We start from the raw sequence: 14,851 nt of genomic DNA, 5'->3' as shown, positions 1-14,851 counted from the left end.
GATAAGTGGCTATTAGCCCAAATGCTTGAATTACCCTAGATGTACAGAACACATGAAACTCAAGAAGGATGACCAAAATGTGAATGCTTCACTCCTTCAAAAGAACAAGAATACCCTCAGGAGGGACTAGGGAGGCAAAGTTTAGAACAGAGGCTGAAGGAACACCCATTCAGAGCCTGCCCTACATGTGGCCCATACATATACAGCCACCAAACTAGATAAGATGGATGAAGCAAAGAAGTGCAGGCTGACAGGAACCGGATGTAGATCTCTCCTGAGAGACACACCCAGAATATGGCAAATACATAGGCGAATGCCAGTAACAAACCACTGAACTGAGAATGGGACCCCCGTTGAAGGGAGGACTGAAAGACCTTGAAGGGTCTTGAGACCTCATATGAACAACAATGTCAACCAACCAGAGCTTCCAGGGAATAAGCCACTACCTAAAGTCTAGACATGGACTGACCCTGGACTCCAACCGCATAGGTAACAGTGTATAGCCTAGTAATGGCACCAGTGGAATGGGAAGCCCTTGTTCCTGCCAAGACTGAACCCCCAGTGAATGTGATTGTTGGGGGGAGGGTGGTAATGGGGGGAGGATGGAGAGGGGAACACCCATAGAGAAGCAGAGGTTGAGGGGTTAGGGGGGATGTTGGCCTGGAAACCCGGGAAGGGGAATAACAATTGAAATGTAAATAAGAAATACCCAATTTAATAAAGATGGAGAAAAAAAGAAAAAATCTATTTCGTCAATGATAAACATTTTGTTTTATTTAATGAAATTGGTGGTTAGCCTCCTAACCTAAACTTATTAGAAAAAAAGAAAAAGAGAAGAAAGGAATCAACAAAAACAGGAGCTGGTTCTTTTAAAAAATATCAACAGGATAAATAAACCCTTAGCCAAACTAACCAGAGGGCACAGAGAATGTATTCAAGTTCACAAAATCAGAAATGAAAAGGAAAACATTACAAGAGAATATGCGGAAATTCAAAAAACTGTCAGATACTGCTACCAAGGCCTATATTCAACAGACTGGAAAATCTGGTGAAGTGGACAATTTTCTAGACAGATATCAGGTACCAATGTCCAATCAGTATCACATAAACCATCTAAACTATCCCATAACCCTAAAGAAATAGAAGCAGTTATTAAAGATCTCCCAACCAAAGAAAATAACCCAGGACCAGATGGGTTTAATGCAGAATTCTATCAGACATTCATAGAAGACCTCATACCAATACTGTCGAAACTATTCCACAAAATAGAAACATAAGGAGCACTACCCAGTTCCTTCTATGAAGCCACAATTATGCTTATACCGAAACCAAAGTCCCAACAAAAAAGAGAACTTCAGATCAATTTAATCTTATGAATATCAACATAAGAATGCTCAATAAAATTGTTGCAAACCAAATCCAGAAATGCATCAAAATGATCATCTACCATGATCAAGTAGGCTTCATCCCATAGATGCAGTGATGGTTCAATATATGGAAAATCCATCAACGTAATCCACTATATAAACAAACCCAAAGGGGAAAATAACAGGACAAAATTCAACATCTTTCATGATAAAAGTCTTGGAAAGATCAGGACTCAAGGCCCATACCTAAACATAGTAAAAGCCATATACAGCAAAAAAGTAGCCAACATTATACCAAATGGAGAGAAACTTGAAGCAATTCCACTAAAATCAGGGACTAGACAAGGCTGCCCACTCTCTCCCTACCTATTCAATATCGTACTTGGAAATCCTAGCCAGAGCAATCAGACAACAATAGGAGATCAAAGGGATACAGTTTGGAAAGGAAGAAGTTAAGAGGTCATTATTTGCAGATGATATGATAGTATACTTAAATGAACCCAAAAGTTCCACCAGAGAACTACTAAGCATGATAAACAACTTCAACAATGTGCCTGGATATACAATAAACTCAAACAAACCAGTAACATTACTCCATTCAAAGGATAAACGGGCTGAGTAAGAAATTAGGGAAATGACACCCTTAACAATAGTCACAAATAATTTAAAATACGATTGTGTGACTGTAACCAAGCAAGTGAAAGATCTGTATGACAAGAACTTTAAATCTCTGAAGAAATAAATTGAAGAAAATCTCAGAAAATAGAAAGACCTCCCACGCCCATGGATTGGGAGAATTAATATATTAAAAATGGCCATTTTGCCAAAAAACAATTACAAATTCAATGCAATCCCCATCAAAGTCCCAACTTAATTTTTCACAGAATTAGAAAGAGCAATTTGCAAATTAATTTGCATTTATCAAAAACCCAGGATAGCGAAAACTATTCTCAACAATAGAAACTTCTGGGGGAATCGCCATCCCTGACTTTAAGCAGTATTACAGAGCAATAGTGATAAAAGCTGTTTGATAGTGGTACAGACACAGGCAAGAACAACAATGGAATAGAATTGAAGACCCAGAAATGAACCCACACACCTATGGTCACTTGATCTTTGACAAAGGAGCTAAAGATATCCAGTAGAAAAAAAGATATTTTTAACAAAGGATGCTGGTTCAGCTGGGGGTCAACATGTAAAAGAATGCAAATCGATTCATTCTTAGCACCCTGTACAAAGCTCAAGTCCAATTGGATCAAAGACCTCCACATAAAAGCAGACACACTCAAATTAATAAAAGAAAAAGCGAGGAAGAGCATGGGAACTGGAGAACATTTCCTGAACAGAACAACAATGGCTTCTGCTCCAAACTTTGTCTTCATATCTCTTCCTATGAATATTTTTGTTTCCCCTTCTAAAAAAGGACTGAAGCATCTGCACTTTGGTTGTCCTTCTTCTTGTGCTTAATGTAGTCTCTGGATTGTATCTTGGGTAATCTGAGCTTTTGAGCTAATATCCACTTATCAGTGAGTGCATAACATGTGTGTGTTTTTCTGTGATTGAGTTACCTCACTCAGGATGATTGTTTTTGATAGCTGAGTAGTACTCCATTATGTAGATATACCACATTTTCTGTATCCATTCCTCTGTTGAAAGACATATGGGTTCTTTCCAGCTTCTGGCTATTATACATAAGGCTGCTATAAAGACAGCAGAGCATGTGTGCTTTTTATTTGTTCGACCATCTTTTGGGTATATGCCCAGGAGTGGTATATCTGGATCCTCAGGCAGTACTATGTCCAATTTTCTGAGGAACTTCAAGAATGATTTCCAGAATAGTTCTACCAGTTCACAATCCAGCCAACAATGGAGGAGTGTTTCTCTTTCTCCACATCCTCGCCAGTATCTGTTGTCACCTGAGTTTTTGATCTTAGCCATTGTGATGGTGTGAGGTGGAGTCGCAGGGTTGTTTTAGTTTGGGAAATTATCCCCAGTGCCTATGTGTTTGAGACTCTTCCCACTTTTTCTTCTATTAGTTTGACTGTATCTGGTTTTATGTGGAGGTCCTTGATCCATTTGCACCTGAACTTTGTGGAAAGAGAAGAGAGTGGATCAATTTGCATTCTTCTACATGCTGACCTCCAGTTGAACCAACACCATTTGTTGAAAATGTTTGTTCCTTTGTCAAAGATCGAGTTACCATAGGGGTGTAGGTTCATTTCTGGGTCTTCAATTCTATTCCACTGATCTACCTGTCTCTGTACCAATATCATACAGTTTTTATCACTATTGCTCTGTCATACTGCTTGAGGTCAGTGATGGTGATTCCCCCAGAAGTTCTTTTATTGTTGAGAATAGTTTTTGCTCTCCTGTGTTTTTTATTATTCCAAATGAATTTGCAAATTGCTTTTTCTAACTCTATGAAGATTGGAGTTGGAATTTTGAAGGGGATTTCATTGAATCTGTAGATTGCTTTTGGCAAAATGGTCATTTTTACTATATTAATCCTGCCAAACCATGGCATAGGAGGTTTTTCCATCTTCGGAGATTTTCTTCAATTTATTTCTTCAGAAAACTGAAGTTCTTCTCATACAGATCTTTCATTTCCTTGGTTAGAGTCACCCCGAGGTATTTTATGTTATTTGGGACTATTGTGAAGGGTGTTGATACCCTAATTTCCTTCTTAGTCTGTTTATCCTTTGAGTAGAGGAAGGCTAATGATTTTTTTTTGAGTTAATTTTATACCTAGACACTTTGCTGAAGTTGTTTGTCAGGCTTAGTAATTCTCTGGTGGAACTTTTGGGGTCACTTAAGTATACTATCAAATCATCTCAAAGAGTGATATATTGACTTCTTCCTTTCCAATTTGTATCCCTTTGGCCTCCTTTTGTCTGATTGTTGTTGCTAGGACTTCAAGCTACTCTATTGAATAAGTTGGGAGAGAGTGTGCACTCTTGTCTAGTCTCTAATTTTAGTGGAATTGCTTTAAGTTTCTCCCCATTTAGTTTAATGTTAACTACAGGTATTGCTTTTACTATGTTTAGGTATGGGCCTTGAATCATGATTTTTCCAGGACTTTTATCATGTAGAGGTGTTGAATTTTTGTCAAATGCTTTCTCGGCATCTAATGAATGATCATGTCTTTTTCCCCCTTTGGGTTTGTTTATATAATCCATTATATAATGTATTATGTTGTTGGATTTCAACATATTGAACCATCCCTGCATCCATGGGATTAAGCCTACTTGATCCTATTTGTTCTTGGATTGGGTTTATGAGAATTTTATTGAGTATTCTTGTCTCAATATTCATAAGGGAAATTGGTCTAAAGTTTTCTTTCTTTGTTGGATCTTTGTGTGGTTTAGGTGTAAAAGTAATTGTAGCTTCATAGAAGGAATTGGTTAGTACTTCTGTTTCTAGTTTGTGGAATAGTTTGGACAGTTTGGGTATGGGGTCTTCTAGGAAGGTCTGATAGAATTCTGCACTAAAACTATCTGGTCCTGGGCTGCTTTTGGTTAGGATACTTTTAATGACTGCTTCTATTTCTTTAGGAGTTATGGGGTCATTTAGATGATTTATCTGATCCTGATTTAGCTTTGATTCCTGGTATTTGTGTGGAAAATTGTCCATTTCCTCCAGATTTTCCAGTTTTGTTGAATAAAAGCTTTTGTAGTAGGATCTGCTGATTGAATTTCCTCAGATTCTGTTATTATGTCTCCCTTTTCATTTCTGATTTTGTTAATTTGAATATACTTTCTGTCCTCTCTGGTCAGTCTGGCTAAGGGTTTATCTATCTTGTTGATTTTCTCAAAGAACCAACTCCTGGTTTGATTGATTCTCTATAGTCCTTTCTGTTTCTACGTGGTTAATTTCATCCCTGAGTTTGATTATTTCCTCCCTTCTAATCCTCTTGAGTGTATTTGCTTCTTTTTGTTCTAGAGCTCTTAGGTGTACTGTGAAGCTGCTAATAATGTAGGGCACTGGGGACAAAATAATGGTTATGGAAGATGACTTACCACTTCAGATGAAAGAAACAAGGATAGGTGCAAATAAATTGTTTTACATCCACAAGGGTGTGTGTGTGTGTGTGTGTGTGTGTGTGTGTGTGTGTGTGTGTGTGTGTGTGTGTTTGTGTGTACTCATGAATGCCAGGAGCTTTCGGGCCTAGAGAGTGTAGTGGTGGAGTGTACAGAGCAGGACTCTGGTGATGGCGTTAAAGCCTGAGATTCTCCAGATGTTCTAGCTGTACTGAAATGCTGATGATAAATTCTAAAAAGTCCTAAAAACTTTCTTGCTCTTTCCAGGGGTAAAAATCTTTTGTGATTGACACCTGTAGCCTAACAGCAGGAGGATTAAGTAATGTGGTCATCATTCTATTTCAGTGGAATCTCTTCCACTCTAACTTTCACCCTGCTAGTAGGTGGTCACAGGAAGAAAAAAAGGGGGGGTCACTTTGAAAAGTGATTATAGAGTTTATTACTAAGTTGTAAAAAGTTTCCTAGTAAAGCTATCAAAGGAAAAAAGAAGAAAAGAAGAAAGACCCTAAGCAGGGAAAGGGAAAATTTCTTCTAAGTAGGAAAAGAGAAAAAAATTCTTCTAAGAGAAAAAATCCTTCCAAGTGGGGAAGGGAAAAAATTTCTACTTTCCTTTCTCATCAATTTGTCCTCAGTACTTATACATCTTTCAGAATACATGATCACATGTTAAAAGGTTCATCACAAGTTCACACACAAAAAATCAAATCATAAATTGAAATAGAAGTTTACAAAAGAGATTGTTTGCATGCATAGCCATTCTGGCTAAACATCCATCACCTACCACACCTCCACAGGTTCACAGAAGGTTTAAAACCATAATTAAGTTATCAGTGAAGATTTGTATAGATAAACCTAGTCAATATTTTGTTTTCTGTCTTAGCACCTATACTGAATCATTAGTTCCCTTTTTATGACCTTTGGTTAATTGTTTTACAACCTCTTGGAATGTGCTCTAAGTAGAAGAAAGCCTGTTTACTATCTAAGAGCAATTAACTGGTGACACTTGAGAGACTGGCAGAATTCTCATTGCAGTTTTGACTATCAGAAAAGGACCTACTAGCAGTCCCACCATAAAAGAGCTTAATAATCAGTGATATAATTTTAGGAATTCTTATAAGATCTTCATTAAAACTTAAGAAGTCATCCATTTGTCTATATGGCATCACTATAAGAAAGTATATATTGGTAAATCTGCAGAAATCTGTTCCAAAGGTGCGGACTATTACTTAGTGATTGTTATATATGTTTAATAATAACAGGAAAAGCATATTAATAGTAGGAATCTTTCCTAAAATGAATTCTCTTACAGGCTTGTACAATAAGTGCGAATCTGTTGCAGATTACATAATAATTCAAAGCAGACCATCTCAGGAAGATCACCTGCTAGTATTCAGCTTGTCCTACTATCTCTCCTGACACATGTAAGGACTCTCATCTCTTTTTTAGCAAATTACTTACAGAAAGGGTTCCATAACAGATGTCAGGAATAAGCACAAATCCACTTTTGGCATCAACAGACATAAATGACCAACAAAATACAGAACACACACACACACACACACACACACACACACACACAAGTTTGTAAGTACAGAGTTACAAGAATGTAAGTTATAGCTCCAAGAACATAAGGGAATATAAAGAAGCTGATTTAGGGGCCCTTTCACTGACATATGAAGGTCTATATATAGGGACAGTACATATTGTTTGGGACCACACAATAGCAGTTATAGTGGCACACCTGAGACCCACAGAACATTTTAAGGCTGATTCCACTTATGGGGGAGGAATAAGCACAATCACCTTCCAGGAGGACAGGAAGAAAGCTGTTGTCTTTTCTTGTCTTGTTTTGTTTTGTTTTGTTTTGTTTTGTTTTGTTTTGTTTTGTTTTACCAAAAGCTCTGGGTAGAAAAAAGTTTCCATGAGAGATAATCCTAAAGGCAGATTCCTCATCTAAGTGTATTTTACCCTGTGCTATACCTTAAGTCCATGCCCAATAACAAACATCATAATTAGGAACTTTTATAGACCTCAATGGTATCCCCTAGGAAATACTATTAATTTTTTAAAAGACAAATACTAAACAGGTGTTGAACAGTATGAAAAAATATGTTTGTATTTCCTAAGGAAAGAAAATATAAATTTTGTCTCATTCTTAAAAAATAAAAAGAGAAATTGAAAGCTAATTAAATTCCTTCCTGCAGAAAGAAAAGGCATGAGTAAAGAAGGAAGATTGGAAGCTTGGAAGCAAGACTTCCTAAATTTGTCTCATTTTCTTCTTTTAGGAATATATAAGACTAAGATAGTTATAAAATAAATTTGATTTGATAATTTTAAGTTATCCCCTGAATTTGGAAGTTATGTGAACTATGAAGAAAAAATGAGGTAAATGGGAAACATGCTTCAAAAGGAAGCATGTGGTATTGATGTGGCAGAGGAACTTGTCAGCTGTGGGAGGCTCAAGAGAGGGAGAGGCAGGGACAGATGTGGGGAATAAACAGCAGAAATACATTGTGTTTGTAACCTGCCATGATGTAAGCTAATAAAAAAGAAAGTTGTATGAAATGACCTAACCTCCATACCAAGTTTCTGACTTAAACACATAGAGAACAATTGTTTCAAATGTGTAATTTAATAATACATTTTCAATAAGAATGCAAATAACTCAATAGAATTTTTAATTGTATCCATATTGTTACTAATGGCATTGGTATTCTTTTTTTATTAAATTCCATTTTATTAAAGTTTATTGATACTATTTTTATTAAACTCCATTGCAGCATTACAGTGTTAGGAAAGGACTAGAGAAATGGCTTAGTTATGAAGAAAGCATATTATTCTTTCAAGGTCTGGGGTCCTTGATTCCCAGCACTGAACTCCGGTGGCTCACAAATGTCATGATCTGAGATTCTGTTGCCTTGTTGTGGTCTCTAAAGCCATCATGTTCACGTCCACAAACCCATATGAAGATGAGCACATGCCCTCCTATTTTACAAGTAATAAAATCAATAAAATCAAACATTAAAAATTGCTATATGACATATATAAAAGGCATTGGTATTATTAATATTAATATTGAAGTACTAAATAATTTATGTTATTAGGAACTTCATTTTCAACATGAGAGTCCAGAAACTCCTAAACACACACACACACACACACACACACACACACACACACACACAAATATCAAATAAAACCTCTTTAATATTGAATCTAAACTAAAGAATGTCATGAAAAACCTGTCCTATTTGAAAGGTTGGTTCTAAAAAGCTTGTTTTGAAACAGTACTGTCCCTCTGACAAGTATTCCTTGTACCTTAACTGTTCTTACAGAGCATGGTTCAGCAAACTCCCAATTGTCTTTCTGAAAGTCTAATGTTGAGAGTATGCCAAATAGAGTACACCTACATGGTCAGCCTTCAATAAACACCTTGGGTACTAAGTCTTCAAAATGGTCTCTAGTAGACACTTGAAACATGTCAGAACGCATCCCTGAGGAATGAGTTTGCCCTGTATGCCTTTCTAGGAAAATCCCCAAGCCTCAACTTCCTTTTCCTTCATTACTAGGATTGTTCTGCAGACTTCTGCTAGTAATGACTATGGTTATGCTGAGTCCTGTGAATCCTTCTAGGGAATAGCTGAACCAGGGAAGGGCTCGTTTACCAAGTTGAACAGTAACAATCTGGTTTTTTCAACAAATAAACTATACAAGGCAAAAAGTATATAAATATCTTAATAAACTATATATTAAATAATCAAATAATTCAATTAAAATGTAGGGAACAGTTCTAAACAAAGAGTTCTAAATAAAAAAATCTGAAATGACTAAAAAACAAAGAAGTTTTCAGCATTCTTAGCCATCATGGCAGTGCAAATCAAGACTACTTTGAGATGTCATTTTATACCTGTCAGAATAGTTAAGATCAATAATAAAAGGGACAGTTCATGCTGGTGAGGATGTAGAGCAAGGGGAACTCTCCTCCATTGCAGATAGGAGTATAAATTTGCAAAGTGACTATGTAACTCAGTATGGTGATTCCTCAGAAAGGTAGGAACTGATCTACCTCAAGACCTAACTATACCATGCTCAGGCATATACCCAAAGGATGCTTCATCCTACCACAGGGAAACTTACTAAACAATGTTTTTTGCTTTTCTATTCACAACAGCCAGAAATTGGAGTAGGTGTCCATGCACAGAAGAATGGAAAAAGAAAATGTGGCACATTTATACAATAGAGTAGTGCTCAGCTGTTTTTTGTTTTGTTTTGTTTTTTAATGATATTTATAGGCAAATGGATGAAACTAGAATAAAATTATCCTAGATATTAGCCATGAACTAAAAGATAACCAAGTTACAATATAGATGCAGATAGGTTAAGCATAGAACTAGAAGAGATACATGGATCTCCCTGAGAGGGGAAAATAGAATAGATTTTATGGGTGAACTGGAGTGCAGTTTGGGGGGACTAGAATGGGAGAATGAGGTAGGAAGGACAGGGGAGACGGAATTGACAGAAGGAATGATGAGGGCAGAGACAGCTAGAGTTAAAGAGCATTTGAGGAACATGGAAACCTGATACAGTGAAAATTTCTTATAATATATAAAACTGTTCCTAAAGAAGTCTTCAAATAATCAGTGAGAGGGAACCCCTACTGGCCCTCTCTTGTTACCAAACAAAGTGTCTTAGTTAAGGTTTTACTGCTGTGAACAGACATCTTGACCAAGGCAAGTCCTATAAATGACAACATTTAGTTGGGGCTGGCTTACAGGTTCAGATGTTCAGTCCATTATCTTCAAGGCAGGAACATGGCAGCATCCAGGCAGGGATGGTGCAGGAGGAGCTGAGAGTTCTACATCTTCATCTGAAGGCTGCTATCAGAATGCTGGCTTCCAGGTAGCTACGATTTGAGTGTAAAAGCCTACACGCACAGTGACACACCTACTCTTACAAGGCCACACTTTCTAATCCTGCCACTCCTATATACAAACCTTCACACAAAGCTTCCAGTGCTGGGACTGGATTTCATCCAGTTGAGCTTTTGACCAAAATGGTCCCATGGAAATCTCCAAAGAACCCTGGCTGTTGGTAAGACTATCATTTTCTCTCCACAAACTGACAGCTGTTATTGAAACAATAGCCACACAACTCACTAAACATAGAAAGGTTGAACTGGTGCCAACAGAGAACCTTCACCACCATATTCTAGTGTCTGTGACATAGAAGGGTACTCTGCAAGCTACCAAAAGAGAAATAGAAACACCAACACAACCACAAACTCTGTGATCTACAATCTGTCCTGCCTACAAAATATGCAACAGTGGCACAAACCTTGTGGGAGTAACCAACTGTTGTCTGACTTGACTAAAGACCCACTCAATGAGGTGGATTTCATACTCAACACTGCTTGGAAGACCAAGAACAAGAGTCTAAATAGGCCAGAGAGCTAAGGTAAAACCAAATACTACTGCTCTGGGGAGGAGGGAATAAAATGACTCCTAATGATATTCTACTAATTCTCATAGATTAGTACCTTATTCAATCACCATCTGAGAGGCTTCTCCTGCAGCAGATGGGAACAAATGCAGAGAACAGACATTTCAGAGAGAGACAGACTTTGGAACACACAGCTCTAAACAAGGTGTCTCCATCAAATCCCTCCCCGCAGAGCTCAGAGACTCCTACAGAAGAGGAGACAGAAAAGGTGGAGAGACAAAGGGAGTGGAGTATATCAGGAGATTGAGGGCCTCTAAATCAGTTTAACAAAGCTCATATAAGGTCATAGAGACTGAAGAAGCAGAACAGGGCCCACACCAGTCTGCACCAGGTCCCCTGTATTCACACTCATTCACACACATTCACAAGTTTTAGTTTAGTACTTTTAAAGATTTATTTATTTATTTATTTATTTATTTATTTATTTATTTATTTAAAGTACATTGTAGCTGTCTTCAGACCCACCAGAAGAGGGCATCGGATGCCATTACAGATGGTTGTTAACCACCATGTGGTTGCTGGGATTTGAACTCAGGACCTTTGGAAGAGCAGTCAGTGCTCTTAACCACTGAGTCATCTCTCCAGCCCTAGTTTAGTACTTTTATGGGACTCCTGAATGTGTAAACAAATAGGTCTCTAATTCTTGTGCCTTCTCTTGGGACTCTTTTATTTTCCTGTTGTTTTGTCTTGTTCACCTTTGATGTGACAGCTTTCATCTTATTTTACATTTTGCTTTGCCGTTATCTCTTAGGAGCTGATTCTTCCTTAAGGAGGGAGAGAAAGGGAGTGAATCTGAGTTGGGGAGGACATAGAGAGGAACTGGGAGGGGTATATTGAAGGGAAATTGTATTTGGATTTTATTGTATAAGAAAAGAATATATGGTTAATAATAAGGAAATTGCACAAAGAAAAATGAAGCAAAGTTAATATGTAAATATTTCATTGTAATTTTTCATTGCTCTGATAAAAATGGCAAATATTGAAATATTTGTTTTAGAAACAAAAGCAGGTGAGATGGTCTGTTCCTCTATTTGCAGAAATCAAAGGATTGTAAGTTTCTTTAGGCTGCTCGACATTGTAACATGTATTTATAATTCCAGCACTTGGGAAGTCATCCCAGGTTGATCAGAGATTCAAGGTTATCCTCAATTACATAATAAGTTCAAGGCCAGCTGATGTTACATGAGATCCCATCTCAAAACACAGAACAAGCAAAAACAGTCATTATAGCTTAAATCTTCACTAATACTTTTGAGATATTCTATGTAAATGAAAAATTAGCCATGAGAAGATATCAAACATTTATTGTTTATGTGCCAGTATTACTCATGTGAATAAGATATACCAAGAAATTTTTAAATATATAATAGTTATCCATCCTGTTTTCTAAAGTTATTAGTAACTTAATTGAAGTGGAAATTTCTGGTTTCTTTAGGGATTCAGTCGGGTCATGTGATATTTTTCTGGAAACTGTCTTATGGATGGATGTTTTTAATGAAGCAGATAGGTGACAGACTGGTGGTGTTTTTCTGGAAGTGCCTGGAAAAAAAGACATGTGATATTTTGCTAGAGTGGATACTTGAGAGATCACATGATGTTAGAAAGGATATAAATATAACTCAACAGACAATGGATGCTACTGGATGATATTGGTATGCCTTACCATGCTTTGCTGGTCTTTGCTTTGCTGATACTGGTCTTTGCTAGTGACACTGCATGCTGTTGGTATGCCTTACCATTCTTTGCTGGTCGTCATCTGTCATTACTTCATAGAGAGAAAGGCTTCTTGCTGCTTCTGTGGGACTGGAAACAATTGACAGAGCCTTGAGGTTTCTTCTGGATTGATCTGCATCGCAAATTTATGAATGATGTTTGAAAGTGTTTGGAGCTGCCCTCGATAATTTGTGTGAACTGAACTGCAGCTATCCTGATAACACAGATTGGATTTACTCCAAAGAACTATTTCTGAACAGGTCCACATCCTCCTTTGCACTATTAGCCTTTTCTTTCCACTACACCTGGTGGGTGGTGAGCTAGAGAGAGGATAAATATTTAATAATCCTTATTAAAACTAGGTTTTGAAAAATCTAAACTGATACTTAATATTCAAAGTGACAAGTGAATTAAAAAAGACTAAAGGCCAGTTTCATATATTATCATAAATGAAAAGAAAAATTCTATTTGAAATTGAGTAGTCATGCAAAGTGTCTGTCTTTCTGCATCATCTATGTGTTTACTTGTATTTGCATGCACATACAGAGAGAGAGAGCATAATGATCAAGTTAGGTTTCTCCTAGAAAATTGAGGCAAGATAGATGAACATTTTTTAAATATACTAATTTGTTATATTAGCATATTAAAGGAAGATTTCATAAGACCATTACAAAGATAGAGAAAAATATTCAACACCAAACACGTACATTATTAAGAACCACTCAATAGGTATTCGAACCTGATATTTAATGACAAAACTTCAAAGTACTTTTTAATAAAATACAAGATAGCAATGTTTGTGATTACTACTACTCAACATAGCATAAAATTCTAACCAATTTTAAACACTATCAGGATTTAAAATATATGTTTTTTACATACTTTACGATACATTGACAGAATTGCAATTACACAAAGCACCCAAAAGTAGCAAAAATTGTCAAAACTGAAACAACTTTACAGTAGTCCTGAATGTAAGATCACAGTGCAGGAAAAGAACTTATAAACCAGGAACAGCTCAATAAAAATATAAAGATCTCATTTTCAACAGGAACATAGTTCTAATGTACCTAAATGTATTTAACAAATTATAACTAAGATATTTATGAAAAATAAGTCTCAAAAAATTAAATCTAGGAAACAATGACTTTAGAAGAAAAGGAGTAGATTAATAATCTGACATCAAAATGGGAAATGCATTCTTAAACCAGACCCAAAAATCATCAAACCTGCAGAAAGAACATTTACAGGATAAACTTGTATGCATTACACACCCAAAATTCTTATTTGAGAAAACAACCACAAAATTAGATAAAGTTAACAAAAATTAAACTATTAAAATAATCCTTAAGTCAAAAAGAATGAGAGATGGCTCAGTGAGGAAAGACACTACTGGCAAGCTTGATGACCCAAACACTCACACACACACACACACACACACACACACACACACACACACGATGTGGGGAGGAGGGTGGGAGATGAATACAATCTTACAATCTTTAAAAGAATATGAATAGGCAATAGGCAATTCACAAAGGAAATCCAGGTAAACACAAGGAATGTGTCCTCACCATTACTTAAATTCTCTTAAAAATAAATAAAAATTCACACTGCAGGCTAATTATATTAAGTAGCAGCAAACATGAAAGGAGGTGGAAGTTTTGTGCACTGGTGGCTAAAGCTCAAAGCAGCGCTGCTACATTGGGAAAAATGTTGATCACATCTTTTATACCCCATAGTGATTACAACCAAGGAACACACACTTTAATACAAAACTGCACTTAAAAGTACTCACTGTCTATCACCAAAAATGAATTGGATGTCCCTGATTTAGTGAATAGAGATGCTGCAGTGATGTTTAGACAATGGTGAAGGAAGGATAAACATGAATTGATAGAACTAAATATGAAAAACATACTACTGGGTGAAGCAGAATGCTCCACTGCATTGGAAGATAAAATATAGATACAATCTATACAGAGTTTAGATATACAGTGTGTCAGAACTTCCTCAATGGTACAGGTGCGCAGCACTTCACCTGACCTGTCTACCAGCTGCACAGAGTACAGTCCTTACGCAAGGCACAGCTCCCAGGAATAAAATATACTTCGTTTTAATTAAGGATAAGTGGCCACATGTGGTTAGCAGAGTATGTTCTGACAGACAAGGTACAGCAGTCTATGGGTTTGGGAGATGAGCACATGAGGTGACTTCTCAGTGGTGCTCAGCTCT

The 14,851-nt window shown here is 36.8% G+C and overlaps 1 long non-coding RNA gene across 8 annotated transcripts in view; it reads right to left on the bottom strand.

Annotated features, from left to right (window-relative positions):
• The window catches only part of LOC147995954 (uncharacterized), a 250,863-nt gene that overhangs the window by 123,973 nt on the left and 112,039 nt on the right, over nt 1–14,851 (bottom strand). For 3 of the 8 annotated variants that reach the window (XR_015673526.1, XR_015673549.1, XR_015673546.1), the window contains one exon: nt 12,567–12,706. The exons of 3 other annotated variants lie outside the window; for them this stretch is intronic. This is a non-coding gene — a long non-coding RNA (uncharacterized LOC147995954). Of the gene's footprint in view, nt 1–11,579; nt 11,668–12,191; nt 12,443–12,566; nt 12,707–14,851 lie in introns of those variants that run through there. 2 more of the 8 variants (XR_015673552.1, XR_015673520.1) reach the window with 2 other exon arrangements.

Source organism: Rattus norvegicus, chromosome 2 (genome assembly GCF_021556685.1).
Source record: "Rattus norvegicus strain SHRSP/BbbUtx chromosome 2, alternate assembly SHRSP_T2T, whole genome shotgun sequence".
In the NCBI taxonomy this organism is placed as follows: Eukaryota; Metazoa; Chordata; class Mammalia; order Rodentia; family Muridae; genus Rattus; species Rattus norvegicus.
This window is presented reverse-complemented; position numbering and strand designations above follow the sequence as displayed.